The 5,000-nt window shown below is 40.6% G+C and overlaps 1 long non-coding RNA gene and 1 pseudogene across 2 annotated transcripts in view; both read right to left on the bottom strand.

Annotated features, from left to right (window-relative positions):
* LOC310877259 (post-GPI attachment to proteins factor 2-like) overlaps positions 1-5,000 on the bottom strand; it is a 125,221-nt pseudogene that overhangs the window by 56,469 nt on the left and 63,752 nt on the right. The window lies entirely within an intron of this gene.
* LOC310854078 overlaps positions 1-5,000 on the bottom strand; it is a 5,109-nt gene that overhangs the window by 63 nt on the left and 46 nt on the right. The window contains exons 1-3 of the long non-coding RNA XR_014568856.1: positions 4,968-5,000; positions 467-496; positions 1-14 (exon numbers count right to left, since the gene is read on the bottom strand). The exon at positions 1-14 is cut by the window's left edge and continues 63 nt beyond it; the exon at positions 4,968-5,000 is cut by the window's right edge and continues 46 nt beyond it. This is a non-coding gene — a long non-coding RNA (uncharacterized lncRNA). The remainder of the gene's footprint in view (positions 15-466; positions 497-4,967) is intronic.

Genomic DNA, 5,000 nt, shown 5'->3' with positions numbered 1-5,000 from the left:
CGCGCTGTTGAACACTGAGGCACAGGAAGCAGTTGTTGGGATATCATTACACAATAAGAGGAAAAAGCAACAGTTCTATCGACAGTTATTTATGAATGTCTGTGTTTATTATCGTCAATACCACACCTGGGATATATCGTTAACCTCTTATTTCCATATTTCAACTTTTTTCCCTGCTTGTTCCTATCCGATCTACAAGCACACAACGCACGTAAGACAGTGAAAATAGCAGATCTACAAGCCCACAACGTGAGCTTGTGGATCTACTATTTTCCTATCTATTAGGGCTTGTAAGTTTTGGTCTCTGTAACGCATCGCAACATCGTATCGCATGTAGATCGGCTATTTTAGCTATTTAAAAATAAATCAAAATAAACATATATAAGTGAAAGTTTTATGAACATCTAACCAACCAACCAACCAACCAACCTCTGCTTGCGCAAGTAATAATGTGTTCTTTGTTTACCTGTTGTGTTGTGTGATTCAGTCTGGAGAGCTGAGGAGACAAATATCAGAATAAATCAGTTCCACTGTAACAGAGAACATGGATCGTCTCTACTAATACATTCTGCTTGGGTCTAGTTGTAGTTTATCTGTTGCACCAAATGCACTGCAGAAAAGTAGTTCATTTGGCAGCCATGCATTATGCAAGCGTAATGAAGTTGACCTACTTTTGAACCTATTTCAGGTAAGATTTCCCTATTTGAATATTATATTAAGCATTGCAATTGATTTTTGTAGCTGTAAGGTTTGCCCTTACAGATCAAAATGTATTCATTTAAGTCTGTTTTCTGTGTTTCCTTAAATTTTGAATTTTAGACTTGTTCTTTTTCTTGTTTCCCAAATAGGGGTTCGGGACCCATTTGTGGGTCATGGACACATTGTTATGGGTCCCTTCATGTTTTGTTTCCTACATTTTGTTTTTAATTATTACTATTTCAGGACATTAAAAAAAAAGAAAATCCCAAAAAAGCAAAAAGTTTCATGAATTAAAAACATTTTTTTTTAAAAGTAATGTCATGAATAAATCAAAGAAAGAAAATCAAAAAAATTCCATAAATTTAGTGTTTAGGTAGTAGTGAAAATAGCCAATCTACAAGCTCACAATGCGGCGCGAAGCCACATGTTGTGAGCTTGTAGATCGGCTATTTTAACTAGGCTATAGTTTGGGTGTCGGGGAGGGGAGACATCATATTTTTATTTTTGGGTCACAGGCTAAAAAGGTTTGGGAAACACTGGTTTAGAAGAAAACCTCTTTATTGCATACGGACGGTAAATATTAATTTATTTCAGTAAGTGGACCCTGGCCATTTTAACCCATTTAGACCTGAGCTCGATTCGTCAAAATATCTTCTAAATCATGACAGTTTTCTGAAAAGTGTTTCTATGTCAGTGGTGCAACCTTTTTCATGTCAAGGACCCCCAGAATTATCTGTATTTGGCTGCGGAGCGGACACCCATCTGAAAATATGTTGTTCCAGGGAAAGCAAAGATTTGAGTTAGAGAACATTGGCTCTGAAAGAATATATTCAGCGAGCTTGTAGATCTGCTATTTTTCAACAGCTAAATAATAACATAATGCTTAACGCATTTAGACCTGAGGACGATTCTACAAATGCCTTCTAAATCCTGACATTTTTCTGAAAGACCCATGTTTCTGTCAGTCGTTCTCAAACATTTTCATGTCAAGGACCCCCAAAAATATATGTAACTGGCCGCCGACCCCCATCTGAAAATATGTTGTTCCAGGGACCCCCCCCCCTCCCCCCAGAAGCAAAGATTTGAGTTAAAAAACGTTCGTTCTGAAAGAATATATATATTCAAAGATTTGCGCCACATTTTCACGATTAAAAGAAAATAGCAGATCTACAAGTTCGTAGCGCGGCACTCGGTGCCGTGCTATGAGCTTGTAGATCTGCTATTTTTCTACAGCTAAAGAATAACATAATGCTTAATTCACCAAAAGGGGTTCCCGTCCAGAATGGGTTGCATGACACATACAGTATATGTACCCAGGTCAGGGGGGCAGTCAGACAGATATTTTGTGAAGCCACTAAGGAAATCGGGACTTCCTGAAAGTTCATATGGCGCTGTCATTGGGCCCAAAAAACCCATATCTCCATAGAGCTCCATATATTTGGGCCCAACTTCACCTAGACTGTATTACCTTAATAAACATGAATACTTTCTGCTTCCAGTCACTAGTTTAACGTCTCATTTCTAATGTCATAATATTATTTTTGGAAAATTATGGTCCCATTTATTAAATAAATGACCATAAAGTCGCGTATGTTTTGAGGGGCGTGGCTACCGTTACAGTCCATGATCGTTAGCCACCCCCCGTTCAAGTCAAAATAAAAACCAACAAAGAAGAAGGGGGGAAGATCCGCCTCGTTGTCTGGGCCAGCCAATGGGCCAAACGGATCTACAAAGATGGCGATTTACAATTCAAGGACTGACTGGCTTCATCTTACGTCCATATCAGACCCGGAGAACGCTTTGTCCATATTTTTTTTTACAGTCTATGACCCAGGTAGAGCCTTGAGAAGCAGAGCTTCTCAACCTTGACTGTTCCACAACCAGAGGAGCTTCTCTACAGATGATAGCTTTAATGGAGTCTAATCACCACAACTCTGCATAACAACAGCGTTCTACAGAACAGGGGGGGGGGGGGGGGGAGCACTGCACACACAGTGGCCTCTCCAATATGGCACAGTGTATCTATATGGAAAAGCGCTGATTATCAAAACATAAAAATGTAATATAGTAAATACTAAACAGTGCAGGCACACACACGCAAGTGTGCCTGCACTGTCAGACCAGAAAAGAGAACACAGTCAACAGGAGAGGGCCTGAGGGGGCATAATTGGCACACAGCGCAGCCGAGAACACAATACAAAATATAACATTAACACTAGTGGCAGTACAGCAGCCTGACCTTCAGAACACCATAGAAGACATAGGTCTATATTAACATTTATAGCAGCCAGCAGCACAACACCAGAATACAATCTGCTGACCTTCCACGTTCACGACGTGAACATGTATTCCTTCTCCTCCTCCTATACAACTCGATAACCTTCTTTTCTGAGCCATGAAAATAAACATCAACCCACTCTGACCGGAGACTCATGCGTCCCGTGCGTAAAGCTAAACCAGAAACAGGACAGTCACTGCATCAGCAAGGAGGTGCGGGGGGGGGGGGGGGGCGGGGGATCTAGTCTGGGGATAAAGTTTGCGCGCTTCTATCTGTTACTTCTCTGCCACAGTGCAGTTCAACATCAGCCATTCAGCCAGTCAATATGGACACAGCATAAGAGAGGTGATGGAGCAATCGGTGTAAATGTATGACAGCTATAATTTCAATAAACATGGTTATGACATGGCGTTGTAGACACTACGTGTAAGTGTAGGTTCTCCCGTAGTAGAAAGGACTGCGACGGAGAGCAGGTTTATGTATCGAGCACTGATCCATTCCCGGTTGCCGTAGCCGACTGCCGTATCCGTCGTTGCTTAAAGTCGCTAATAGTGGGACACCGCTGAGAGCCACACACAGATGCAGATGCAGTTAGGTTCTTAATTAAGGGCGCGTTCTGAATGCAATGCAAACTAATAGGCGAGTGCGCTCCGGTACGCTTTGCAAAGGGAAGGAATGACTTCTGTCCGTCACAATAACCAATCCTACAGTTTGAATTATGTAGGCTACACACGCACACAGAGCAAAAAATATGATATGGGGAAAACAATTGAAAATATATATTTTCTTTCATTCTAATTCTAATTTGAATCGACTTGTGTTAATGAAATCGATGCAACAATGCATCGGTTTTTAAATGAATGAGACGTTTTATTTGTATTTTACAAATGCGTGCGCTCGTGCATGCGTGCACAATTCAATTCAATTCAATTGGCTTCATTGGCATGAGAGAAAAGTGAACACTGCAGGATGTTTCAAGGGATATTTCACTTTCAAACATAGGTCTACCCCAGACAGTATTTAACCTGTTAATGATTCATTCAATATTTTGATATTTGATGTGCATTTTATCCTTATTACTTCAAACAAGATAAAAACAACAATTAATTGTCTCTCTAATTCTAGTTCATGAGGGGCTGTGTTTTTTCAATTATACCTTTTTATTTATTTATAGAAAGAAAATGCATGGCCCCTGCAGACGTGTTACAGTATTCAGTCACCTGAACCAAGGACGGATGTTTTAGATGAATCCATCATGGTATTCAAATTTGAGTTTGGAATTACAATTAGTGTTTGTAATTGAGGGGGCGTGTCTGATAAAATCAAAGTATGAATCGAGCGTCTTACGTGTTTGAAATGCCCCTTTAATGAGTCATGCTAATGACTGCTAATGATTTGTGACCATATTATTGTAAAGTGTTACCAAATAATGTATCTATCGTCACTGTCGGGAATAGCAATTGACAATATATAAAGTCACAATATCAATTTTGATGAGGCAGTGTGCATTATCTAAAATAGTTTTTTTTAATGAACATTTTGGAGTTGTTTTCTCCCCGACAGCAGAGATATCATAATAAATGTCCTATAGATCTAATATCTAGACGTCATGAACATGCTTCCTGCATACCCCAGGGACATGCAGAGAGTGTTAGAGGGGCAGGGGCTCAAATCCCGTAAGAGGGCACTTTTGGACAAAAAGAGCGAAAATAGCAGATCTACAAGCTCACAACGCGTTGAGAGCTTGTAGATCAGCTTTTTTGGGGGGCACAACCCAGCACTCTTTAGCTAGTGGATTTCAAAACAAATATGTTCAAGTTCAGGAGACTTGGTAAAAGAAAAGCAATTCTCCTGAATGCGCTGCCTTCCAGCATGTTGCATTTTGCATTTCTTTCACCACAGAAACGGCAGTTATTTTACAGACGGGCAAAAGGGCAGGGGCTGAAGCCCCCTTTGATGTCTATGTGTGCACGTCCCATGCCAGACCCACCTGTGGTGTCCACCTGGCTGCTGAGTCCTGCCT

Source organism: Protomyctophum parallelum (genome assembly GCF_964188405.1).
Source record: "Protomyctophum parallelum genome assembly, chromosome: 2".
NCBI lineage: Eukaryota > Metazoa > Chordata > Actinopteri > Myctophiformes > Myctophidae > Protomyctophum > Protomyctophum parallelum.
Note: the sequence above shows the minus strand (reverse complement) of the source record. Positions and strands in the feature narration are given on the sequence as shown.